Source organism: Giraffa tippelskirchi, chromosome 7, assembly GCF_054371585.1.
Source record: "Giraffa tippelskirchi isolate mGirTip1 chromosome 7, T2T-mGirTip1v1.2.pri, whole genome shotgun sequence".
Taxonomy (NCBI): domain Eukaryota; kingdom Metazoa; phylum Chordata; class Mammalia; order Artiodactyla; family Giraffidae; genus Giraffa; species Giraffa tippelskirchi.
Genome location: NC_137281.1, coordinates 48,773,197 through 48,800,702, shown reverse-complemented (window position 1 = coordinate 48,800,702; position 27,506 = coordinate 48,773,197). Strand labels below are relative to the sequence as shown.

Sequence of the window (27,506 nt, the reverse complement as noted above, 5' to 3'; positions counted from 1 at the left end):
TGCTCACCCACCTGTTGTTCGTTTTTGTTTTAAATCTTCTGCCTTTGCCCTGGAAGCCCTGGCTCTTTGAATTCCAGGCAGGTAGATTCTTCCTCACTCCAACGTGGGAGCATGACAGGTTTGTGTACCTTCTTCTGAATGTAGCCCTTTCTTGTGTGATGAGGGTGTCATCTCTCAGGGCACGGGTCGACCTCATGGTTCTCAATCCACGAAACCAGGGCAGCTGAGCTAATGTGGAGTGACATTTCTGAGACTGAGCCCTATTGTTCCTGGCTCTTTAAGGGTCACATACACACACATCAAGTGTTCGGTACCTATAGGTGTCCCCTCCTTCACCTTTGTATTACATTGTAAGGACCAGGGTGTGTTAGGGTCTTCCCAGGTAGCTCAGTGGTAAAGAATCTGCCTGCCAAAGCAGGAGACACAAGAGACTCGAGAGACATAGACTCGATCCCTGGGCGGGGAAGATCCCCTGAAGAAGGAAATGGCAACCCACTCCAGTATTCTTGCCTGGGAAATTCCACGGACAGAGGAGCCTGGTAGGCTGCAGTCCATGTGGTCTCAAAGAATCAGACACAACGGAGCAACTGAGCATGCACGGAAAGCATATTAAAAAGAACAGAGAATCTTGAAAATAAAAATCTCTCGGAGAAACACAAGAGGAAGGGAGTCTGACTGTTTTCTGAAAGAGCTTTTGGGGGAAAAAAAATCACAGTGCATTTAGCAGACCGAGATGCTATCTCTCCATCAGCATTTCCCCTCCTGCTGCGTCTGTAGGGCCTTCCTCCTGACCTCCCTGCTCCTCTGTCTGAAACGCGCATTGAGCAATCAGGCCAGTTAGAAATCCTGAGCCCAGAAATAAAGTGACTGTTGCTTTGGCGTCCCTGCACGTTTGCTCCGGGTCCCGACTGAGCAGAAGGCAGTGTATGGAGGAAGCAGATGGCCGGGTCTACTGTACATTTCAGAATGTTTCAACTGCAAGGCTGGCGGGGGCTCTTGCATCACTGGGCCAGCCGGGGCCACAGGACAGAGGCAGGGAGCCCTGGGGGCTGACCGCTGGGCGGCAGGCTCAGTTGTCCAAAAGCAGACCTCCCTCGAGGAGAGTGGGGGTGGAGTTTGCAGAGGAGAAGGGGAAAGGGGAAACAGGCTGGGAATGGTGCCTGAATTCCTTCCCAGCTCTAGCATGGGCGCATGCACGGGGTACCTCCATGGCCGTGAGGTCAGTTAGACCTGGGTTCAAAGCCTGACTCCGTTGCCAACTAGCTGTGAGACACTGGGGTGATGGCTTCCCTTCTCTGAATTTTGGTGTCCTTGGCTATAAATTACCTACCATTCCTACTTCACTTGGATGCGTGAGGATTCATTGCCCTGACGTCATTGTTGAGGTTGTTGTGAGGATTCACCTGCCTGATGCATGGGCAGCAGCTGGGGACACTGCTTAGTGGGTGTGGCGTCGAACAGGAGGAGCCGAGAGATCTTCCAGAAGGGCCCATCCACAGAGGTGGTGCAGGTCCGTGTGAGGCCCCGCATGGACACAGTGTCCTGAGCTCGTCGTGCTGGATGGTCCCCGGTGTCCACCCTGCTTGCTCTCTGGAAGGCTGACCGCCGTGGACACTAACAGTCTCCCCCACCTGGCCTCCAGCCGAGCTCAGCCCGTGGGGCCCCAGCAGGAGATGGCAGGAGTGTCCAGGAAGGAGGGACCATGGCTGTTATGTGCACTATTCAATCTCCAGCCCACAGTACGTGCTCAGAAGAGAGTTCCTGATGAAGGAGCAAACACAGCCCCGCAGGACCTCACACGGAGCTGCACTACCTCCAGGGATGGGCCCTTTGGGAAATCTCTCAGCCCTTCTGTTTGATTCGCACCCACTAAGCAGGGACTCGGCTGAAGGTGCCTCCTAGACCTAAGGCACTGTGGGATTCAGCCTTGGGGCTCAGAGGATGGAGACAGAGGGTGACTGCAGGGGGTCAGTGGACCCCGAAAAGAGGAGGACGACAGAGTGGCCTGTGGACTGGCACCTGGGCTGGGGCCTGGGCTCCGTGTAGGGGGGAGATGGGGGCCCATCTGAGGGTCTCTGCAGGCAAACCAGGGCCTTTGTGTGGGGGAGGAACAGTGGACTCCAGACAGCTCTCCTGCCTGGCCCAGCCAAGCTGCAAGCTTTACTCAACACAAGCCTGCTTTCTGGAAGTGTTGGCCACGGGTGTGGGATTTGGCCAGCCGGAAACTCAAAGGTGATTCTCTCAATTGTGACTTTCGTTTCCTGATTGTGGAGTGAGCCGGGATCACTTACCTCCTCTTCAGGTGTGAGGACCTGCTGGCACCAGAGGTCGTTGCTGACCACCCCCAGGACCCCTGCCCATAGCCTGGGGGTACTTGGCCATGTCTGACCCTCAGTTTTCTCATCTGGCAAATGGGTGCAAAGCTACAGTGACATGTCTTGTCGAAGGGCCTTGGAGGCTACAGAGCACACGGGGAGACATGCCCTCATGGCTGGGCCGGGCCTGCTCAGTGCTGGTCAGCACCCTTCTCTCCCCGTGGGGACAGGGGTAGAAGGACAGCATGGTCCTGACTTCCAGGGTAACCACGTCCCTGCCCTTCTGTACGCTTCTGCTCCCAGCACCTCTCAATACACGCCTGTTTGGGGATGTTCCACAATAGACCCGGCGATCGAACCTCCAGGTCTGGCTTCACTCGCCAGCATCATGTGGGGAGTGTCACCTGTTGTCGAGCGCTCGTTGCCAAGGCGGCATCACATGCTTGAGTGATGGTGTCATGACTGTTCCCTTCTTCCACTGCCGGAGTGCTGGGCTGTTCCCAGTCTAGGGCTGTCCTCGGTGGTCCTGCACACAGGTGTGGTACGCATGCCCTCTCAGATTCCTGTGATGCGGGCATGCGTGGCCAGCTTGGCTGCATTCCTGCTGGGGCATGAGGGTTCCCAAAGCTGTGTCCCCACCAACGCTTGGCACTGCCAGTCATTCGTGTCATGGACAGTCGGGTGGTGCCCTGACGTCTCCACCTGCTGTCACCTGGCATCTTTCTGTGGCTCCTGGCACTGGGCTGCTTGTCGTCTGACTCTTGGGCAGCCTCTCTGTGAGGGGCCATTAATTTGAGCTCTTGCCCATTTTTGCGGGCTGTCTTTTCTCCCGGATTCTGCATGGGCACTTGTGCCTATTCTATGGACCTGGCGGTGGCTCTGAGTGTCTGGGCCAGGTGGGATGTCAAGGATGCTAAACATCTCCTCAGTACCTTGCTCACCCTGGTGGGCCCTGGGTAGATACCAACGGGGGTGACACCAACGGGAGGTCTGAAGCCACTAATGATGCAGGTGCCACGTGGGGTGTGGAGGCCCCACCAGGGACACTTGCTCGCTCTAGCCTTTATCCTGGCTCCTCTCCCAGGTCTTCACGGCTCCTGGCGCCCCAGACCCCAGCCCTGGGCCCCTCACCACATCTACCCGTTGTCGCCCCCCTGGACCGAGGGGTCCAGTTGGCTCCAAGCTCCTCCTCCCACCATCCCCTTATCTGGCTTTAACCGCAGCTCCAATTCATCTGCTGCCCACGTCACAGGCCCCTGTCTCAGCCGAGGCAGCTGAGTTTCCACAGAAACACGACTCCTAGACCGGGCCTTGAGTTAGAACAAAGCAGAGGGGCCTGTCAGGAGCAGCGAGGGAAGGGCGGTGGGGCACAGCGTGGGTGGCCACGGGTGATGGGGGCGGGGCTGGCGAGCTGAGGGCGTGGCCTCGAGGCCTGGGGGGCGGAGCCTCAGCGCAGCGCCCCCATGCCAGGTTTGCGGGTTAGACGCACTCCCCGGACGGACGACGGGTGCCATCAGAGGCCAACGTCTAGGGCGTGGGACGCACCAAGGTGAGTATGGACCCGGCCCTGACGCCTTCTGGCTCCCAGCGTGTGCAAGTCACCAGCTTTTCCGAGCCTCAGCACCTCACTTGCAGGGTGGATTCGATCATAATCGCCCTTCTCCCAGGGCTGCCGTGGAAATGAGATGACGGGCGTACCCAGGTTCTCAGAGCAGGGCTTTTGGGGACCTGCCTGTCCCGACGTCAGGCCGGGCATTCAGGGGCTGGGGTGCATCCAGGAAGCCCCAAGATGGTGTGGGGCTGCCGAATCAGAGAAGGGACCCAGCTGCTGTCCAGCAGTCTACTGAGGGCTCTGGAAGCCCAGGTTTGGCACTAGGACCTGGGGCCAGCCGGGACACATCACTGGGTGGCCCCCTCACCTCTACCCCGACACCTCCAGCTCACCATCTACGAAAAGAAAACCATGACAGTGGTGTGGGCTAGTAGCTGGATGGAGAGATGCCCCTCGCCAGGAGGTCCGCTTATCCACTCTTGGAGCACAGGGGAGATGGTTGGAGGGCTTTGTCCTGGCTATAGTGAACACAGAGAGGTCAGGATGGCAAGTGGGGAGAGGGCATGGCCGAGGCCAGAGGTCAGGGCATATGAGCGTGGGGTGTGGGAACCAGCAAGGGTGGGGATGCTGAGCCAGAGGGTGTCAGAGGTGGCTGCCTCCATCACCAGGTGACAGGTGTGGGCCTTTCTCCCTGGTGTCTGTCCTAAGTCAGGAGCTCAGACAGCACTGTGATGTCTGTGCCGGCACCTCAGTGACCTCTGTCTGCCCCCGTCTCCCGCCTCATCCGGCTCTAGTCCTGCCTGGCAATTATGAATAAAGCTGCTGCAGCACCTTCACATGGGTATCTGTGTGGACACCCACTCTCAGGTCCTCTGAGTGAACACCTAGGAGCATAGCTGGGGGATCACACGGTCAAGCCTATGACTGGTTTTATGAGAAAGTCGCCCACCCATCTTCCAAAGTGGCTGCATGTTCTGATTCCCGCCAGCAACGAGTAGCAGGTCCCAGGGCTGAGTCTGTTCCCTGAACCTCTGATTCCTGTTGATTCAACAAGGTGACACCGGGCGACAGTCACAGACGTGGTCGATGGCTCAGGCTCTGGCAGGAGGGGGTACAGTTCCCAGCTCTGCTGCTCACCTCCGCATGAATGTGGACAGGCCTCCACTCTAGTGGGGTGCTATGGACTACATGGGGCATCTCGGGAACCAGGAGGCGGGGAGGAGGGCCTGTGTGAACAACAGCCACCGCTGTAACTGATGGCGGGTTTCATGGAGGATGCAGCTCTTACCAGGCCTTAGAAAGTTCAAGAGGGAAGCAACCCATGGTAGGCAGGAAGATGACCCGACATGTCCATGTCCTAGGGACCTTCATGGTCAAAGAGACTTTGCAGATGTGAACACATTACAGACCTCAAGGTGGGGAGATAGTCATGGATTCCCAGGGTGTCCACCATGTCATCACAAGGGTCCTTCAAAGGGGGAGGTGGGAGGGTCAGAGTCAGAGACTAGAAGATGTCACCTTTTGGCTCAGAAGATGGAGCCACAGACAGTGGCGCCTCTAGAAGCTGGAAAAGGGAGAGAGACAGGCTCTCCCTGCAGCCTCCAAGAGGAGCCAGGCCAGTGGATACCTTTATTTTAGCCTGGTGAGCCCGTGTCAGACTCCTGCCCTCCAGAACTATGAGAGAATGCATGTGTGTGTGCGTGTATGTGTGTGTGCGTGTGTGTATGTGTGTGTTTGAACTTATTTACTTACCTATTTGGCTGTGCCAGACCTTAGTTGCGGCTGTGGGATCTAGTTCCCTGACTAGGGATCGAACCCACCCCCCTGCATTGGAAGTCCAGAGTCTTAGCCAGTGGACCACCAGGGCAGTCCCAGACATGTATTCTTTTAAGCTGCTAAGTTTGGGGTCATGTGTTACAGCAGGAGGACACTGGTTCAGGTCCTTAGTGAGCAGGGGAGGAAGCAGAGGCCCGGGAAGTGGGTCTCAGGTGCCCAAGGTTCCATGGCAGGGAGGTGCCACTAAGGGAACCCTGCTGCCTCTGCTTCTCAGACCTGCCTTCTCTTCCGTCCTGAGTCCATGGCTCTGACTGTATCATACGCGAGCTACACTGCCCAGAATGGTGGGGACAGGGGGTGAAAACCCCAAGGTTGAAAATAGCTCTGTACCCGGCATGGTTCAGTTTCTGCTGCTCGGCCTGCTGTGAGGTTGACAACTCACAAAGCCACTTCCTCCTGACTCGCTTTTGCCAGCGTCTTCACTGGCATTTCCCCGTGCCCCATTCCCACTCAGCCCATGTTCCCCGAAAGCCAAGCTCTCAGCCATCCTGGGGCGAGGAGAGGTGGATCAGGTTTCTGTCCTTGGAAAAATTCCTGACATGTTTCCAGGCCAGCCTGTGACCAGGAGCTTCTGGTTTAGAGGACTGTTTTTTTGTTTTGTTTTGTTTTGTTTTTTTTCTCTTTTGGTGACTATTATGGTCTTCCTCGTTTTGAGGTTAACAGCGGCTCTTCCTTTCTCTAGTGTGAAATTAAACCATGATGCTGTTACAGTCAAGATGTTTCCATTCAAAACCACTATAAGCATAGCCCTAAGAAATTTCCCTTTACTTCCACTGAGTTACTGGGCTTTGACCTAAAGGTGATTTGTACTTGGAAAATCTGAACATCATCTGACACCTTATCTCAGAGTGTGTGGGAGGAAAGGAATTATTTTCTAAATGAGACAATTTCTGTTTCATTTCAAGACAGGAATGCTTCAAAAATGCCAAAGGTATTTAAAAAAAAAAAAAAAGCCTGTTCTTCCCATAAAGATTCAACCTACAATATCAGAGAAACAACCAAATCAAAAAATGGGCAGACCTGAACAGACATTTCTCCAAAGAGGACACACATATGGCCAAGAAACACATGAAAAGATGCTCAACACTGCTCATTATTAGAGAAACACCAGTCAAAACTGCAATGAGATGTCACCTTACATAGGTCAGAACATCCATCATCAAAAAAATCTACGAACAATAAATGCTTGAGAGGATGTGAAGAAAAGGGAACCCTCCTGCACTCTTGGTGGGAATGTAAACTGATACAGCCACTATGGACAATAGTATGGAGTTTCCTTAAAATACGAGGAATAAATCTACCATATGACCCAGCAATCCCACTACTGGGTATATATCCTGAGAAAACCACAAGACTACAAGACACATGGCACATGTACCCCGACATTCACTGCAGCAATATTTACAGCAGCCGAGACATGGAAGCAACCTAGGTGTCCCATGACAGACGAATGGATAAAGAAGATGTGGTACATACATACAATGGGGTACAACTCAGCCATAAAAATGAACAAATTTCAGTCAGTTGTAGTGAAATGGATGAACCTAGAGCCTGTTATACAGAGTGAAGTAAATCAGAAAGAGAAAAACAAGTATATTAGCTCATGTATATGGAATCTAGAACAATGGTACTGATGAACCTAGTAGAGAATGAACTTATGGACTCAGCAGGGGAGGGTGAGGGTGGGATGAATTGAGAAAGATGGTACCGATGAACCTATTTGCAGGATTGGAATGGAGATGCAAATATAGAGAACGGACTTGTGCACACAGTGTGGGAGGGAGAGAGTGGGACAAATGGAGAAAGGGGCATCAACATATATACACTACCATGCGTAAAACAGATAGATAGTGGGAAGTTGTTGTGTAACACAGGGAGCCCAGCCTGGCTCTCTGTGATGACCTAAAGGGGTGGGATGGGATGTGGGAGCAAGGAGTCTCAAGAGGGAGGGGATATATATATAACTGATTCACATTGTTGTACGGCAGAAACCAACACAACATTGTAAAACAATTTCCACCAATAAAAAAAAAGACTCAACCTAGCAGCGGCCAACAAGGGGTCCAGTTTACTCCCCAGCATGCAGTCAGTGCTCAAGGGATGTTTGTTGAATGAACAACCAAATGAATGAATGTGTGAGCTTGGGAGCAGTACCTTCTGAAGCAATTGAGACGTTCCAGAGCTGACCCTCATGCTCTGCCTCTGTTTGAACTGTTTATCAGGTGGAGCCAATGTCCCTGAGTCTTGCTTAATGGGGACTAAAGTGCACTTCCTTGTGGCCCAGGTGGGAGCAATCTTCCTGAGTCTGGAGGAAACAGCCAGCCAGGCTTTGGCTCACGAAGGACACCAGTGGCCAGAGGCTCAGAGGAGGGTTTAGAGCGTAGGGAAACCGGCAGACTGACAACAAAGCACCTTCATAATAGTGAAAGGAACTCTCAGCCATCGAGAATTTGTCATCTCATCAGCAACCTTACAATAGCATTGTTCCCATTATCCAGATGAAGAAACAGATTGAGCAAACTGCCCAGGTCTGGCTGACAGAGCATGCCTCAAGGGTGGCCGGCGACGGGACATGGCTGTCTGAGGGCTGACGTCCCTCTCCCCACGTCCTCCTTGCTCACTGAGCCCAGGTTTTATCCACGCATCTCCTTCTCTGCCTGATTCAGGGAGAGGGGTCCCATTCTCAGAGCCAGCTAGAATTCTGATTCCTAAGACAGTGGTTCTGACAGTGAGGGTAGGAAGGAGCTGGGGTGCTGAGTGACGGTGGTGGGCCGTGAGGACAATTCCTGCAGGGGCTTCTCACAGTCTCCTCACTCCTACGAGAGGGCAGGTCCCTCCCTGCTGGGCACGTATGGAACTGCCACTGCCACCTTACTGCCAGCCTGCGGGTGACGCTGACACCTGGAGGCGGGCGTGGCAGAAGAGTGCCAGCCCCAGGCTGCCTCAATCTAGTTATTTTTGTTTTCAAGGGCAGATAGTCCCTTGAACCTGGAGTTTTCTGCTCTGTGCTGCCCAAAGCCTCCTAAAACTGTAGGACCTAAATGATGGCTCTGGTTTCTCTTCCTCATCTCTTCTTGACCTCCCTTCCCTTACCTGTTAGAAAAGCATGAGGACTCTGCTGGCGTCCTGCTCTTGGCGCCGCCCCATCATTCACAGAAATCACTGCCCTGGACCTCCCTCCACTTGCTCAGTGGGAAGATGGGGCTCTCCTGTGCTGCCCATTTCACAGTGTGTAAGCTGCGGTGCTCAGAGGACAAAAGAACAAGATAAGCCTGAAGGGCCTCAGAACACAGGAACAGATCGCACCAGACCCTTATTACCCTTCCTGCCATGGTGCAAATGTTGCAGAATTTTTGAGCCTTCCGCAGCAGTATGTCTTGTCCCTTTATGTCGTATACAAGGTTATCCTGTTCTTTTCCTTCTCCATATAAGTAAGTAGGCACACTACACCTAGTCAGCAGACAACAGCGAGATTTCTACCTCATTCCTTTGTCCCTCTGCTATAAAAACAGAGATGAACCAAGTTCATGATCAGCCAGGCCAGACCTGTGCACGGACCACGACATAAGTGAAGCATCACTGGCAAAGTAAGGCCTGCGGAGAACCCTCATCATGACAGAACATCGTGAGCCGTCACTCCACTTACCTGGAGCACCCTCTCTGCCGCTGACACACGTGCTCGCTCACGGGTAGTCACACCTCTGTGGACGGGCCTCCCTTTACAATTCTCCTCGGTGCTCGGCGTGGGTTTGATAGTGGCTGATTACAGCCAGAAATACATCAAGGCTCTCCTTTCCCGTCCTCCAGGGGGCAGCTGGAGTAGGCCGCGTGGGGTAGCGGCGCTCCTCTGCTCCTCCGAGGATGGTGTTGCAGCCCTTCAGGTCCAGGCCCCGTGGTCTCTGAGGGCAGAGCCATCTTGTGTGAGTCCCTGCAGGCGGGAATCAGGCGCAAACGTTAGTTGTAAACAGCAGATGCAAGCTGTTGTCGAGTTAGGGTTAGTTATGCCAGAAAGGAGTTTGCTGAGAGGATGCCAGGAGGGTGGAATAAGCAGCAGGAGGCTAGTAAGCCAGCTACTCCTTCACTTCTCGCGGCCAGGTGGCCAAGGAAGACTCACCTGCCGGAGCGTCTGACTGCGGAGCCTGTGTCATAGGCTACCCAATTAAGGGAGACTGGGAAGTGAGGGATAGCATCTGATTGGTGAACTTGGGTCACATGTCTGCCACCTTGCCACCTGCAAGGGAGGCTGGGAAGTGAGTACTAGTGTCTGATTGGTGAGTCTGGGTCACATGTCTGCCACCTCGCCACCTGCAAGGGAGGCTGGGAAGTGAGTACTAGTATCTGATTGGTGAGTCTGGGTCACATGTCTGCCACCTCGCCACCTGCAAGGAAGGCTGGCAAGTGAGGACTAGCATTTGATTGGTGAGCCTGGGTCATGTGGCTGTGCCCAGCTGCAAGAGAGGCTGGGAACTGAGGACTAGCATTTTCTCCTCACCTCTGCAGAATTGGTTGTTCCTCTGGCAGCCGCCAGGCTCTGGAGGCAGAGTGACCCAAGATAGGGATGAATGAATATCCACTTCAGCCTGGTGGGCGGGTGTCCCATCCATGTTGCATCCGTGTTGACTGGCTACAAGAAAAGGGAGACGATGGTTCAGCTGGGTGGATGACTAGTGTCAGAGTGGAGAGGGTGGAGGGGGATTGATTGGGGCTTGTTAGCCATCAAATGATGGAGTTTTCAGAACTACACTATGTTCATTCACTCAATGGGTCACCACCGACCTGTCCACCTTCCATCCATCCATTATCCATATACTGAGCCAAACGTGAGGATAGACTTGGGACACATAGTTAAAGGAGTTGCCTCTACCCCAAAGGAGCCCACAGTCTTGGTTGTTGTTTAGTCGCTAAGTCGTGTGCCCGACTCTTTGCGACCCCGTGGACTGTAGCACGCCAGGCTCCTCTGTCCAAGGGATTTCCCAGGCAAGAATACTGAAGTGAGTTGCCATTTCCTTCTACTTCCTGACCTAGGGGTCGAATCCACGTCGCCTGCATTGGCATGTAGATTCTTTACCACTGAGTCACCAGGAAAGCCCTCCCACAGCCCCACATAATTCCAGGCAGCTCCTGTTTGTAGACTTTAGGACTTGGACACCTCTCTATTTAGTCTCTGTGTGACTGTGCTGGGCCGGGTGCATACCGATGATGGTTCAAGTTGGACCATCACATTTGCATTTTTTACCCTTTTGGTCTCAGCTTTGCAGAGGAAACTTTTCTGGAAGTCTTAAAAAAAACTGAAGAAAAAAACACACAGGAAGCTTGTGTTCTTTGTAGCGAGTCTTGTGCTAATTTTGAACCAAGGTTTATTTTTCTTTATTTTTAAATCCTGATTGTAGTATGTGAAGAGAGAAACTTCCTCCCATGAAGTGGCAACCTCAGCCCTGAACGCACAGTAGGGCAGCAAGGATGTGTAATTCACACAGAGTGCCTGCGGCAGGCTTGGTAGTGACAGAGCTTGACACACATGGCTGTTGCTATCCTGATGGTCATCTGTCAAGGAAACGCAAGCCTGTTGGCTGCTGTCATAATTGAAGTGTCCAGGTGGGAATTTGTTAATTCATCTGCCACCTCTTAGGGTTGTACCATCACTGGCTCACATGACACCACCCTTGGCTGATGACTTCCAAATCCACATCTTGAGCACCAGTGTGATAGGTTCCCTAACTGTCTAATGAACCCCTCCTTTATTTCTCTGCCAAGATGGCCCACCATCACCTCAAACTCGAATTATCTTAACCTGAGTTCCTTATGTCAATCACTGCTGTGTGTGCTCAGCCGCTCAGTTGTGTCCGACTCTTTGTGACCTATGGACTGTAGCCCGCCAGGTTCCTCAGTCCATGGGATTTCCCAGGCAAGAATGCTGGAGTGCGTTGCCATTTCCTCCTCCAGGGGCTTTTCCTGACCTAGGAATCGAACCCGCATCTCTGGCATCTCCTGCATTGGCAGGCAGGTTCTTTACCGCTGAGCCACCTGGGAAGCCCTCACCCCCAAATCTTGCTTCCCCTCCTGGCTTCTCAGTTAAGGACAGCTGCAGAGTCTAAAAACCTGAGTGCCACCCTTCCCACCTGGCTCCCTTTAGGCCCCCACCAACGCTTGCTTGGACTACTACCCTAGTTGGGTAACTGTTTTCCTGCCAACATCTGGCCATAAACCACACAAATCTGATGCTATCTCAAGTCCCTTGCCTGAACTGCATGATGACTTGGTGCTGTGCTGTCCATTATGGTGGCCACTGGTCCAGGCAGCTATTTACATTAGTTACAATTGAGTCATGACAGCCTCCCAGCTGGTCTCCAGGCTGCCTGCTCTGCTCCATCATCCACACACGAGCTAAGGAGAATGACCTAGAGGCTCTTAGGGGGCCGGTGGCCACATCCCACCCTGCTTAACCATCAGTGGCAGTGGCACACTCTATGGCTCACGCTCCTGGCTGCCCCTCATCCACCTGTCTGGCTGCCTCCTCCGTTCCTCCCTCCCATGCGTCTCACTCTCAGCCCCTCCCTGCCCTCTGGTTCCCTCAGCACCTCCATGGCTCCAGGCCGGCCTTCCATCCGCACCCCTTCCTTACTCCTTCTGCAGGGCCCAGGGCGACATGCACTTTCCATGCACGAGGAGGAGGTTGAGGCCCAGGTCTGGGCTCTCCCAGCCTTGGGGGATGCTGGCTCAGTGCCAAAGTTGCCACAGGGCTCATGAAGCTGACATGTTAGTGCTCCTTTTTTGTTTGCACAGGTCCTTTACTGGACTGGTCGCTGAATTTCGGATTCTTTTACGTAAAAGTTTAAAAATTCAGTTCATTTATTGTTTTCTTTCTCTTAAAGTGGACCCTAAATTGCCCTGATGCTGGGAAAGATTGAGGGCAGGAGGACAAGGAGGCAACAGAGGATGAGATGGTTGGATGGCATCACCCACTCGATTTACATGAGTTTGAGTAAGCTCCGGGAGATGGTGATGGACAGGGAAACCTGGCATGCTGTAGCCCATGGGGTCGCAAAGAGTCAGACATGTCTGAGCGACTGAACAACAAGTTGTTTAAGGCCCCAAACCTCGATCCATCTGGACAGGCCACGTGGTCCTAATAACCTCAGTTCCCTCATTTTAACACATTATTGCCCAGGGAATTTTTGCAGAAATTTTACGCCTGTGGCCAGCAATTTGTTTTGTAAGGGAATATTGACACTCACTGGTCAATAATGTCTAGGCAACGAAAGACGTATTAATATGCCTCTGGTTGTAAGTTGCTAAAATTAGGAATAATGAGCCCTCCTCATCAGACTGCTCTAATGGTTGTGTAAGGACAGGGGACAACTCTCAGCATGATGTCTAGAGCACGAGGGAGTGGAAGAGTTGAAGCTGGATCACACTGTTGGATAGAATAAATCACAATTATAATCATTGTTAGAATTAATAGTACCCATTTATGGGCATGCCGATTTGGTCTTCTGCAACCTAATGGGGGGGTATTACTGTTGCCCATTTTTCAGATGTGGAAACTGAGGCTTAGAGGAGAAGAGTGATTCTGTGTGTCGGGCAGTGGCCCATTGGTGGGGCTCAGCTTTCTGGGGCTCAGCAGCCAGGCTGTTGCTGGGATGATGCTGATTTTCAGCCAGGACACTGGGAGTGGGGTGCCCACCTGTGCAGAGACCCTGGTGGTGGCTTGGGCTTGGAGTGTGTGACTGGCTCCCGGGGCGTCTCCCACTCTTCTCCTTTCTATTTCGGCTCTTCTCATTCTGAATTTCGTTTCGGCTCAGGCCCCTACCTTGACGTGCATACATGAGAAACGAATGGAGTTTCAAGGACCCCAAACACCAAGGTAGTTCCACAGCACCAAGGTGCCCGGCTCCTGGGATTAGTCACGCACCTTTCTGATAAGAAAAGCGAAAACGCGAAGTAGGCGCCCTGTGACTTCCTGAATCCAGTGTTCCACGTCCTGCCCGAAGGAACAAGCGACTCCCCGAAAGGAGCCCTGGGTGGAAGTCCCACGTTTCGATGCCCTTGGAAGGGGAACTGGTTGGGGAGGTTTGGTTTCAGGACCTCACCTCCCGGCTGGTGGGGGGTCAGGGAGGGTCCCCGGGGGAGGTCTGGCATCCCTGCCAGGCTTTGCTGGGGCAGCCTGACCCCTGGCGACACCTGTGCCCGGCCGCCTGCAGCAGCGTCTTCCTGGGCAGCTGCCGGCATGGCCGTGTGGCAGGGCTGCGCTCTTGCGACACAGGCTCCTGAGGTTTCTGTGGCCCCTCTGGTCAGAGGCGGCCCAGGTGCTGTGGGCAAGACATGTGCCAGAGACCGAATTAGACCCTCCTGGAAAAAACAGCAGCCCGCCTAATGTTTCACAGGGCTCGTCTCTGGGCCCACAGCCTGTAACTGACACCCACCCTGCATTCAGGGGCTCAGGAGGCAGGAGTCTGGAATCTTCTGTTAGATGTCCTGGGTCAGGGTCTTCCTCCTCTCATTACTGGCTGCTGGCAATTTCCCCAGCTGTTCTCAGGGGCCTCAGTTTTCTCATCTGCATGATGGGTCAATGAATAAGGTCTAGGTCCCAGGGAGGTGCTGAGGATGGAGCAAATGACCCCAGGTAGAGTCCTCCTCACAGTGACATGCGAGGCACAGCCTGAATGCAGAGTCAGTGCCTGTTGAACGAGGTTGGGGGGGGGGTGTCTCCAGACAGAGGAACGTGATACAGCCATTTAGAAGATTATTTTTGGGGGGGGAACAATCTGAAGTGTACAGAGCTTTCGGTATACCACAAAGAACACTCTACTAGTTTCTCATCTAGATTCAGCTCTTCTCTGTAACAGCTTTGAGATCTGAGTCACTGGCGTACAATCCACTCATCGCCAAGCGTGCCATTTCATGGCCTTGAGTATCCCAGGTTGTGCAACCATCACCACAGTCCATTTTAGAACAAGTTCACTGCTCCCTCCCCCAGGCAGCCCCACACTCCCTGGCTGCCACGCCTCACCTATGTATTTAGGGCTTCCCAGGTGGCGCTAGTGGTAAAGAACCCCCCTGCCAATGTGGGAGACATAAGAGACTCAGGTTTGATCCCTGGGTGAGGAAGATCCTCTGGAGAAAGGCATGACAACCCACTCCAGTATTCTTGCCCCGGAAATCCCACGGACAGAGGAGCCTGGTGGGCTACAGTCCATGGGGTTGCAAACGGTTGGACATGACTGAAGCGACTGAGCATGCACACATATGTATTTTTTAACTGTTACTACTTGAATGCATCCTTTTGATCCATGGTGTCCACAGGTTTTGAGTCTCAGAGAGCCTTTTCAGTGTTAAAACCCCCTGCAGAGGCCTCCATTCGTTTATGCACTCAACACGTGGTTACTGAGCATCTACTGTGGAACAAGCCTGGTGGCTGCAACAGAACAAAACAGGCACCACCAGAGGTGAGAGGAATCCATGCAGATCGCAGTGTGGAAGGTGCTGGAGAAGAATGGGGGAAGGGAAGCTGGAGAATGCAGCAGGGCTCTGGCCTTGCCAAGAGGCAGGGAGGGCAGCTGCTGTGGGCAAGGTGAAGCTGGGGGCATCCCCACGGAGGGAGCGGCAGTGGCGAAGCCTGCACAGAGAAGAAGTTTGGCTGGAGAGTCACCTGAAGCCTCCAGGGTGTTGGGGTGAGAGCAGACCACCTGGGGCTCATAGGGGGCTTCATGTTAAATCTCCATGCACTGGGAACCCCCACCAGTACCCAGTGAGGTGCTGAATTCTGTTACACGCTTCGGCCCACAGACTTATCCTTAATTAATCACAGCACCTTCCAGTCCATCTGACCAGGGGTCACATATGTGTGTATGAGAAAGAGCGGGATGGGGACCCCTTGTCGGTGTCCCCAGCTCCTCAGGAGCCCACAGCCTCCCAGGTGGACATCAGATTTTAGACGTCCTTTATTTCAGCATTTTATAAACTTGGTTCCATAGGTCACTGCACCTTGAAAAAACCCAAACAAAAACCCCAAGAGTTTTCTATCCAAACAAGTTTTGAGAGTACCCCAGTTTTTTCTGAGCATTTCACAATGCACAGGAGCATCTTAAAGGCTCTGAGAAGTCCTGCAGCAAGGAATTCGGTGCTTTCCAAACTCAGTAGTCCAGGGAACCCTTTTATTTCATTGTTGAAACTAGTGTTACATGGAAAATGCCTTGGGAAACAGGGCTCATTTCTGCAGATGAATCAGCTGTGGTATGGAGCCAAGAAGTGTTCAAGACCCCACCCGGAGCCAGCACAGAGGGGAGGCCAATGTGAAATGCAAGAATCACAGAGTATTTGAAAAAGGTTCACTCTTGTTGAGGCTTCCCTGGTGGCTCATATGGTAAAGAATCTGCCTGCAATGCAGGAGACCCAGCTTTGATCCCTAGGTGGGGAAGATCCACTGGAGAATGGAATGGCAACCCACTTTAGTATTCTTGCCTAGGAAATCCCATGGACAGAGAAACATGGCGGGCTATAGACCATGCGGGTCTCAAAGTACTCTGGAGGAAGCAAAAGGCCCCCCTGACACGCCTTGGCCTGGCTCCCAGCTGGGCTGTGTTGCCCTCCTGATGGGCATAAGCCACCAGACAGCACCCCAGCCTCACACACGGTCCTGATAAAGTGAAGCAGGTCACCCCCACATCAGCAAACCTTGTCTCTGCTCGGCTCAAACAAGGAGCTGCTGCTTCTCTATCCATTACAGTGCCCTCTCCCGTACGTGAGTTCGACCCCATCAGAGGACCAGCCCCCCTCTCCCACAGCGCCAGTCCAGGGTGAACCCCTATCCTCAGACCCTCCCCAAACCGCCTGCCCAAAGCCCTCTCCCACAGCAGGCTCTTTCTGGCACCCTCCCGCCCTAGTGTTCCCACGCGGAGGGTGGCTACACCCCGCAGCTCCGAGCAGAGCAAGGTAAGGACTGACATGCTCTTGGGGTAAAGAGGTGCCAGGGGAGGAGCCCCCTTTAGCCTGTTTCAGATCCTAGAGGCCCCGGGTCCCTCCACCTGTGGAGTCCTTCTCCTCGAACCTTGAATCTCTCCTCGACCTGCCTCTTGCACGTCTAAGGACCCTTACAGTGACAATGTACCCACCTTGGTCACTCTGGAATAATTTCTCTGTCTTTAAATAGGCTGATTAACTTGTGTTAACTCGTTGTCAATGGTTGTTCCCCTTTGTCGTGTGATCTGAAGCACCCGCAGTTACTGGGAACGAGGGTGGGACATGCCTGGGGGACCCACTGGGTGCCATTCTCCGTTCGCCTCGTCCGCATTACGGAGATGGGGACCCAGAGGCTCAGATTGGCCATGTGGCCACATGGCAAGTGAGGGCTTCCGCGGGACCCCTGGGCCCCTTGTGCGGAGGCCAGGGCCCCAGCGTCCTCTCTCTCCAGCCTCTGCAGGCCTGCCTCGGGCTATGGGCTTCCGCATCGCTGTCCCCTAGACACCGAGGCTCATCCCACCCCTGCGGCTGGGGCAGCTGCAGAAGCCACACACGACGTGGTGGGGGGCCCTGGCTCCCCACCCGTCTCCCAGCTCCTCGTGGCACAGATGGAATTCAACCAGACACCCTGCCACACCCTTCCCAACCAGTTTCTGTTCATCGAATCGGACCCATCGCGTGTTGAATCGGGAGCAGCTGGGAGCCTGATAAAATTACAAAAACATTCAGACTCTGGACCTCACCTGGAGTGGTCCTTGGAGCCCTGCAGGTTTAGTTTTGGAGTATCACGCAGTAGAAGCCTCTTTGATGACAGGTTTTCCGCCTGCGGGTCCCCTTGGGGTGGGTTTGGGAGTGAAAGCTATGGAGTCCATAGTCATCAGGATGGTGGTGTGATCTGGAGGGAGCCCCTGGAATTAGAAACATGGTCCGCAATGAGGCGGTGCTTCTGGCAAAGGTCTGACGCAGAAGGAATCGGGACAACACCCGAGGCAGGAGCTCAGGGCCAGAAGGCCTCTTAAAGACAGACTGATGGACCTCTGTGTGTTGGTAAGGACACGACCACCCAGAGAGGGAGCGGTGCAGTGAGACCCAACCCCCGGGGCAGGGCCGCCTGTCAGGGGCCGCACAGCTTCCCGACCTGTCTCACAAATTCCCCCTCCCGCCTCCCCTCTACTCTCTCCCCTGGACTCCTCTCCGGCGGCCCTGCCTCCCCTCCAGAGATTCTGGCAGGAGTTCCCGCTCCCTGGTGGTCCAGTGGTTAAGAATCCGCCTGCCAATGCAGGGGACGCGAGTTCGATCCCTGGTCTGGGAAGATCCCACGTGCCGGGGAGCAGCTAAGCCCACGTGCCACAGCTACTGAGCACAGCTACTGTACTCAAGCAGCTATGGAAGCACGAGTACCCTAGAGTCTGTGCTCCAAAGCCAGAGAAGCCACCACAATGAGAAGCCCACGCACCACGACTAGAGAAAGACGGCACGTGGCAACAAAGACCCAGCGCAGCCAGAAATAAAAAGCAACACAAAGCAAGGTTCTGTCAGGAGCTGGAAAGCGAACACTCAAAGGTGGAAGCTCGGGATTCCCAGGCACTGATCCACCCTCTTGGGGCCGTCTGGGGCCTTCCTGGGAACATATACCTGGGGGCCGTTAACAGTGCCCCCACTGCCTCCCTGGATTTGGGAATCTGAAAAACGGCAGCCAGCAGGTTGGCTGTCCCCTGGATGGTGGGGGCAGGAGCACCCTGGGAGAGGAGACAGAAGAAGCAGCAGGAGCAGGACTCGGTTTTCTGAGTCCTTCTGGGCCTCTCGGCCCCGGCGAGGGCAGCGTGCAGGCACATGGGGCATTGCAGCCTCTGGGCTGCCTGCGAGCCTGGGGACTGGCGGCCCGAGAGGGCCAGAGGCAGTGAGCCTGGAGCTCAGCCGGAGCTGGGGCTGGCCTCGCCTTGAACGCGGCCGTGAGGGAGAGGAGGTCGGCCTCCATCAGGTGGTGACCATGTGCGTCTCAGACGGCGGGACGTCAGGCAGAAGCCAGGGGGTACTTGGGGGCCAGTTTTCCCAGCTGTCCTGTAAGAACACCCTCCTCGCCCCCCCCACACCCACTCTGGACATAACACTTAGTGATGTTTTGGACATCACTTTGGATGCTTTGGCTTCTTGGAGTGTAGGGCAGGATTCTCGTGCTCCTAAGAATCCATGCAGCCCTTTGGGGGCTGAGCGCCGCGCTCCCCGGGCTGGCTGGGTCCCAGATGTGATGGAGATGAGAAAACCGAAACATCGGTAGCGGGGTGCGGGGGGGTTCGTATCATGAGGAAGGGAAACCAGCCTCTCCGTTCCCTCCCCTCACCCCACCAATGGTTTGGTTTGAATATATTTTTCCCCTTATTTATAAAAATAATACAGTAACCGCATTATATAAAATCTGAAAAAGGAAAAAAGAACTGTTCTCCACCCAACCCCCTGCATGCCTACCACTAACCCCTCAGCCCCTGGTCTCATTCTGGCACAAGTATGTATTTAGAACTGTGATTTTTTTTTTTTTTTTAAAGCATATTATATCATGCACACTGTCCTCATTGCTACAGATCTTCACAACTGTCTGGGGAGTTTGGGGAGCACCTGCTGGGCTGGTGTGTCAACCTCTGAAACTGTCCTGGTGTTGGTGGCCAGGCAGGTAGTTTGGAAGCTTGTGATCCTTGGGGAGGATGCCGTGAGTGCCCGTGGGTGTGTGGTTTTGCTAATTGTTCTCTAATTTCTAATTGTTCTCTTAGATGATGTCCAGCAGTGGCGTTACTGGGTGGCCGATGTGATCTAGTCCCTGGTCACTTCTCCCAAGTAGCCCCCTCACCGCCCCCACCCCTCTGGGGCCACACATGGCTCCTTGCTGTCCTCAAACATGTTATTCAAGGTCCTGCCTCAGGACCTTTGCATGGATGCTCCCTAGACATTTCTCCAAGTCCTTCATGTGGCTTTTCCTTTCCTTTGTCCTGGAGTCTGCTCAGACGTCACTTTCTGAGAGAGGGCTCACTTTCCCTGGCATGGTCTGGCTTTATTTTTCTGGGGGCACCTGTCACCATGTGACATGAACTCATCTGGTGCCCTCCTGCTGATGGCACATGTCACAAGGACGGTGTCTGGTGCATCACACTGTCTCCATCCTGGGGGGCCGGGTGGTGTGTCCCCAGGAGCACACCCACATTTGGAGGGCTCACCTGTGCCAAGTGCTTTCTGATCATGGGTGTCCAGTTTAATTCTCCCCACGACTCTGGGGAGGGAGTCCCAGCCCCATTTTTCAGCTGAGGACACAGGGACTCAGAGAGGGGGATGTTTACAAGGTAGGTGGTGGAGGGGGGTGTGGCCCCGGGGGTGCCTGGATCAGGAGGTGACCCTTCTCCATCATTTGAGGTGCACACAGCCCGGCCGTCCTGCTGGGCCTGGGACAACTCCGCCTGGCTCGCCTGGATCTCCAGCCTGCGCACTGGTCCTCTGCAAGCAGAGAACTGCTTATTCCCGGGCTTATCCTCAAAACAGGTCTCAGTAGGGCCTGCAGAGGCTTCCCTGATGGCTCAGTGATAAAGAACCCGCCTGCCAATGCAGGAGTTGTGGGTTCGATCCCTGGGTGGGGAAGATCTGGAGAAGGAAATGGCAACCCACTCAAGTATTCTTGCCTGGAGAGTTCCGTGGACAGAGGAGTCTGGCGGACTACAGTCCATGGGGTTGCAAAGAGTCAGACATGACTCAGCGACTAAACAACAACCACCGCCACCACCAGGGCCTGGTGATCTGCGTTTTGATAAACTCAGCAGGTGATGCCCAGGCAGGCGGCTAACGGTACTTGGAGAAACCACAGCCCTAGAAGAAGCCAGTCTCCCCTTGCTCATCTTCCCCAAACTCTGACCACACGGAGAAAGACATCTGATGGTGGTGAGCTGGCACCTGTGAGTGTGGCAGCATGTCCCCCACAACTGATACGAGAGTGTTCATTAAAGAATGGAGACAAGACCCTAGGGACTCTTAGATCTGAAAGGGCGCTTAGAAATCATGCCACGTCCGAGGTTTTCTCCTTTTGAATTTTGATTTTTTAGAAAATTGGCTTTATTTTTAGAGCGGGTTCAGAGCAAGATTGAGTGGAAAGCACAGAGGGTTCCCACATACCCCTGCCCTGCTATGGCCCCCCAACAGTGACCCCCAGCCATCCCCATGTCCCACCAGAGTGGTGCTGTACACTTGATGAACCTACACTGACACATGGTTGGCATCCAAATTCTATGGTCTACGTTCAGGTTCAATCTTGATCTCATATATTCTATGGGCTTGGTCAAACACACAATGACATGTATCCACTGTCAGAGCATCACATACAGTTTTACTGCCCTAAAAATCCTCTCTGCCCCACCCACTCATCCTCCCCTCCCCAGTACTCTGATTTTTAAGCTGGAAAATCCAGTGGCTGGCAGATGTATCAAGGCCCAGGACACACATGGCAGACTGCGTTTCAATAAACTATTTAGGGGAGGGGATAAAGGAATATAACTAGTCATTCAAAATGATTCATGGAGACTTCCTGGTGGTCCAGTGGCTAAGACTGCTCCCAATGTAGGGGGCCTGGATTCCATTCCTGGTCAGAGAACTAGATCCCGCGTGCTGCAACTAAAGCTTGCATAGCAGCTAAAGAGCCTGCATGATGCAACAAAGGTCGAAGAACCTCAGTGCCGCAACTAAGACTCGCACAGCCAAAGGAAAAAATATTTTAAAATGATTCATTAAAATGAAAAATAATGTTTTTTGACATTATTGCAAAATGCACAATAATTTTAAAGATCAGACCAGATGCTTATAAGATATCTGGGCCTTTTAAAGTGACAAGCTGGTAGAGATTTAACAGATTCTTCAGGGAAGCATAAAGGGCTTTTGTCAATGTCCATGGTATAAACCCTTAAGCTCCTGGTGTGATGTCTCTAAGCATGGGGTTGGGGAGAGCCGCACACAGTTGGCGCTTGAGGTGGGGTGGGAGCTGCTGGTGGGAGCGGCTCCCTACAGACCTTGAGGGTCAGAACCCAGATTTCTCTGTGGAATACTACAATCTTAGATCTAAGAGAAGCTGGAGAGATGGGAAAATTGTTTACACATCCCTTGGGGAATTAGTAACAAAGCCACCAATAGAACCCAGCTCCCAACCTGTAGGTAAGTGAGTTCTTTGTCCACACACAGAGTCCCAGGTTCTAAGCAGCGAATAAAGATGTTGTGAATAAAATGACACCAGGGGCTCTACAACCACACAGCATGTACAAGAAACAACAAGCTCTAGATTCAAGCGTGAGACCCACAAATTCCCTCCTCTGCAGACTCATTTATTCACAAGCTAATAGAGACAGTATTTGTGGAACACAAACTCCCTGCCGGTTACTCCAGGCACTGCGGGAGTAAGTGAGGCATACGTGGATGCTCCTGGGGAGGTATGTCTGTTTGCGGTGGGCCTCTGGTGTGTTCACGGCCTTGAGGAGGGACTCGAGGAGGGACTCAAGGTGGGTGTGATGGAAAGTAAGATGTGGCCAGAGCCTGCTAGACTTTCCCAGGCTCTGATTACGTGGCTTGGCCACTGCCTGGTGACTTCTGGCACTTCTGGTCTGCTGGTAACTGCACACCTGGCCCAGGACGGGCATGGCACAGGTGCACCGGGGATGTTCATGCCACAGTCAGGGGCTGGGTACCCAGAGGGCTCCCCCATCCGGGGTTCTGGTCTTCCTGGTCTCACCAGTACAGCCCAGTTCCAAGGTGGTCGACCAAGGGGAAGTCTGGTCATTTACTAAGAGGCTCACGGGTCTGTGGAGAGATTGAACTGGAGGCAACCTTATGACTAAAGGTTGAGTTTGCAATCTGACCAACCTGGGTTCAAATTCCATCTCTACCCCATTCACACTGTGGTCTTGGGGAAGTCCTTTCCCCTCTTTGAGCCTCAGTTTCCCCTTCTGTGCAATGGGGATAAAATGGCTCACCTCCCAAGATTTGCTGTGAGGGTTAGAAATCATATGTTGATGGAATAATAGTGTCTGGCACAGAGAAGGGCACAAAGTAAATATTCAAAACATAATTAGGGCATATATCTAGCAGATATCTTAGTAGGTGGAAGGAAAAAGACACTCTGGGGTTGATCCAGCTTTTGAATTTGCAGATGGAGAAACTGGGAACAGAAAGGGGAAGAAGTGATTGGCCTCCAGTCATCTGGTGAGTTAGAATCAATACTGAAACTCAACCTGGCGGGGGGGCTGTGCTGCAGGGTCAGTGGCTTTGGAGGCTGCAGGAAAGTGGGGTGGGCGAGGGAAATGGGGCTGGGAGTTAGCTGAACTCCTGGCTCAGGACAGGTTACTTTGCCTTTTGAGCCAAAGCAACAGTTCTTCAGGGTGATGACAGAACAGCCATGAATGTGCTTTGCAAACTGTGAAGTGCCGAGCACTCTTACCAATAACTAGACACGTTTACTGATGCTTCCTATGTGCCAGGGAGTGTGTCAGATGCTTTGTGCATAATAAGTCCTACCAAAAGCCCCGGGAGGGAGCTACTGCTATCCCTGCTTAGTAGACAGGACCAGAGAGGTGAAGTCACTTGCTGAAAGTCACACAGCCAACAGGCCGAGCTTGTATCCAACTGACTCCAAACTCCTATCTTTGACTACTGCACACAGCTGCATCTTTACAGTGTCCTGGCTCCTGGAACAGGGAAAAGGACAGCAAAGGTTTATGGCTGGAGAAGGTGGCCAGTGACAGTGCTTGCTGAAGCAGCTGTATTGTTCTGATTGTCCCCCGCTGCCCCGTCCACACCTGCATCTTCCAGAAGCCTGGGCAGGATCTTCTCAACCCAGTGTGCCCCACCAGGGGATTCACTCCGTGTCAGGAGAGGAGGCTGAACCATCTCCTCTTCAAGTGAGAAACAGAATTCAAGGGCCTGGCCACCTCTTGCTTGAAGCCCCAGGAGTCAAGACCAAAATACTATCCTGGCCCTTGAACTCCGTCTGGCCCCCCCGCCCTGGTCCTGTACCACCAGCACCCTCTCATTTCTCTGGTCAGGGAGCCCGAATCCCAGGAGAGGCCAGCAGAGCAGGCTTGGATCCTCACTGGAAACATCTGCGTGGGGCTGAGGACGTTTTGTGGGAAACTTGTATCCACCCACCGTTGGGTCCGCAGCTGAGCCGAGAGCGGGCAGCGGCCCTGGGCCGGGTGGGGCAGACACGAGGGGGAGCACAGTCGGAGGTGCTCAGGCCCCAGCCTCGGCTCCAGGGTTTCCATCAGGGCTATGCAGGGGTCACTCTGGTTGGAAAGGAAGTGGGGCGGGGCTTGATGTTGCCCTGAAATAGCACTTTGTAAGACTCGAGGAAATGTGAATTGTTCAAAACAAAGCACACATGAAGGGCGGACTGAGCTGGAGGTAGAGAGGGGGGTTACATTCAGTCCTTGGCACCCCCGCCCCCACCTGAACTTCTCTGAGGCCAGAATTATCCAGAATGCAGGGAGGGAGCTCTCCATCTCTGCAGGTGTACCAGCCTGGCAGGGGGAACGTGGGGACTTTGCCAGATGTCCTCTGTGACCGCCGGTGCAGGCTGTTCACTGCGTGGGGGTTCCTGGAGTCAGGGGCCAGTTGGGGTTGGAAGCCAACTATAGCCCACTTCACAGGCTGGGAAAGGTACGGCTTCCCTGACTCTGGCAAACGCACCACGCACATCAGCGCAGCTTCAGCTTCCTGGTCTTGTATCAGGAACAGGCATGGAAGTTGACAGAATTCCAGAATAAGGATATGTATGATGTCACCTAACAGGAAGTTACAGGGAGGCTTCCATTTCATTGGCTAGAGCTCGTCACATGTCCCGTCCTGAGCCAATCACTCTGGAGGGGTGGGAGTGACAATTGGGTTAGACTAAAGATGGAGAGTGGGGGGAGGAAGACTGAGTGTGTCAGCCTCAATGTCCACTACAGCCTAAAAGCCCATGGTTCCAGGAGCCCTGTGGGGCTCTTTCCCATGGAAATCCAGGTCTCTCTTTTCCTCTGTATTAAAGGGACAGAGCAAACTCCCCCAACACAGCAGACTCAGAGCAGCTGCATTTGAAACTCTCAGAACCCACCCCGTTTCCTGCTACTGACTGACCTTTAACACAGTCCTTGGCTGGCATCTGATGTACTGAGCTGCACCCAGAGATTCACCAGTGCTGCCCAGTCCCCCACTGCCCCACTGGTGCTCTGGCTTCGGTTCCACCAATGTCCTTACACCAGGAGAGTGCCTCGTCACCACATCCTCTCCCTGTCCCATCTCCTTCTTTTATTCCTTTCCCCAGAAGCCCAGATTTTATATCTTTGTTCCTAGGAGCCTCCGGCCTCTGAAGGTTTCCTTTCAACCTTAAATGGTTCCCCAGCCCATCCAGCTGGGCCTTGAACAATATTCAGTGGAACTCTTTGCTTCCTTTAACGGTCTTTCCTTTCTCCACCCCACAGCTTGATGTTATGAAGACTTTTTAGACATGCAGAGGAGTTGAGAGTGGTGGACACCAGTGTTTCCCCACCACTCACGTTCAGCAGCTGTTACCCTTGTGCCATATTTGCTTCAGAGGTCTGTGTTTGTGTATCTGTGGATCTGTTTGAAAGAAAACTTAAAGGTGTGTTCACAGACTGCACACAAATACATTAGACTTCCCTTTCAGAATCCCAATGCTAGTATCACACCAAAGAAACGCTCTTTATGCAAATCAAGCCTACAATGAGGTGCCACCTCACATGAGCCAGAATGACCATCATCAAAAGAGTCTGCAAATAATAAATGGCAAAGAGGATATAGAGAAAGAGGAACTCTCTTACCTTGTTGATAGGAATGTAAGTTGGTGTGAGTTGGTGCAGTATCAAGGTTCCTTAAAAAACTGAAAACAGAGCTAGCATATGTTCCTGCAATCCCATTCCTGGGCATATATTCAGAGAAAACTATAATTCAAAAAGATATATGCACACACAATGTTCACTGCAGCACTATTTAAAGTAGCCAGGACATGGAAGCAACCTAAGTGTCCATAGACAGATGAATGGATAAAGAGGATGTGGTATGCATACATAATGAAATATTATTCAGCTGTAAAAAAGAATGAAATAACGCCACTTGCAGCAAATGGATGGGCCTAGAGATTGTCATACTAAGTGAAGTCAGACAGAGAAAGACAAATATGATATTGCTTATATGTAGAATATGAAAATGACACAAATGAACTTATTTACCAAGCAGAAATAGACTCACAGGCATAGAAAATGAACCTACGGGGAATGGGGGGAGGGATAAACTAGGAGTTTGGGATTAGCATATTACTACAGTATATGAGAGTTGGACTGTGAAGAAAGCTGAGCACCAAAGAATTGATGCTTTTGAACTGTGGTGTTGGAGAAGACTCTTGAGAGTCCCTTGGACTGCAAGGAGATCCAACCAGTCCATCCTAAAGGAGATCAGTCCTGGATGTTCACTGGAAGGACTGATGTTGAAGCTGAAACTCCAATACTTTGGCCACCTCATGCGAAGAGTTGACTCATTGGAAAAGACCCTGATGCTGGGAAGGATTGGGGGCAGGAGGAGAAGGGGACGACAGAGGATGAGATGGCTGGATGGCATCACTGACTCAATGGACATGACTTTGAGTAAACTCTGGGAGTTGGTGATGGACAGGGAGGCCTGGTGTGCTGCGATTCATGGGGTTGCAAAGAGTCGGACACGACTGAGCGACTGAACTGAACTGAACAGTATATACAAAACATAACCAACAAGGACCTAGTGTACAGAGCAAGGAACTACACTTAATATCTTGTAATAACTTATAATGGTAAAGGATCTTAAAAAGAAATATATATGTGTGTGTGTGTGTGTGTGTGTGTGTGTGTGTGTGCTGAGTCGCTCAGTCATGTCCAGCTCTTTGAGACCCTATGGATGGTAGCCCACTAGGCTCCTCTGCCTGTGGGGATTCTCTAGGCAAGAACACTGGAGTGGGTTGCCTTGCCCTCCTTCAGAAGGAGATCCCAATCCAGGGATCGAACCCAGGTATCCTGTATTGCAGGCATATTCTTTACCATCTGAGCCACCAGGGAAGCCCATCACATGTATACATATATATGTACCTATATATATAATACACATACATATATACATATAGGTACATATATATATATATATATATAAGCTTCACTGGTGGCTCAGATGGTAAAGAATCTGCCTGCAATGCAGGTGACATGGGTTTGCGCCCCTGGAGAAGGAAATGGCAGCCTACTCCAGTATATTTGCTGGGAGAATTCCATGGACAGAGGAACCCAGCAGTCTACTGTCCATGGGGTTTCAAAGAAGCAGACACAACTGAAGTGACTGGGCACACACACACACACACACACACACACACACACATATATATACATTTTATATATATATATATAATATATATAATGAATATATTTTTGAATCATTTTTCTGTACATCTGAAACTAAACATTGTAAATCAACAAAATTTCAATAAAAATTTAAAAAGAAACAATATCATCATTAATATCCAGCCCCTATTAAAATTTCTCAATGACGCATCCATCATTGGGGTTAATTTGAATCTGAAAAGAAGTGAATTTCTTCCAGCCTGGGAGGGGTTAACAAAGTTGCTCTAAAGTGACCAAAAATACATGGAAAAACACATGCAATTTTCCCAGAAGTGTTCCTTATCCTTTTCTCTACCCCCACTTCCATCTCTCAAAGTGTTTTTTTTTTTTTCAGGTCAGACATAGGGCAGAAACCAGATGGCATTTTAATCTGATCTCAAGGGCCATGTCCTGGGAAGGCTCCAGGGTCTTGGC

At 52.4% G+C, this 27,506-nt stretch overlaps 2 long non-coding RNA genes across 2 annotated transcripts; both read right to left on the bottom strand.

Moving 5' to 3' along the window:
- Positions 1 to 6,778: 6,778 nt before the first annotated feature.
- LOC145514230 (uncharacterized) lies at positions 6,779 to 9,835 on the bottom strand. The gene is made up of 2 exons (XR_014059945.1): positions 9,778 to 9,835; positions 6,779 to 9,722 (listed from the first exon to the last, which is right to left on the bottom strand). It is a non-coding gene; the product is annotated as an uncharacterized LOC145514230 (long non-coding RNA).
- Positions 9,836 to 21,963: 12,128 nt separating this feature from the next.
- LOC145514185 (uncharacterized) lies at positions 21,964 to 24,403 on the bottom strand. The gene is made up of 3 exons (XR_014059901.1): positions 24,124 to 24,403; positions 23,824 to 23,960; positions 21,964 to 23,363 (listed from the first exon to the last, which is right to left on the bottom strand). It is a non-coding gene; the product is annotated as an uncharacterized LOC145514185 (long non-coding RNA).
- Positions 24,404 to 27,506: the final 3,103 nt, after the last annotated feature.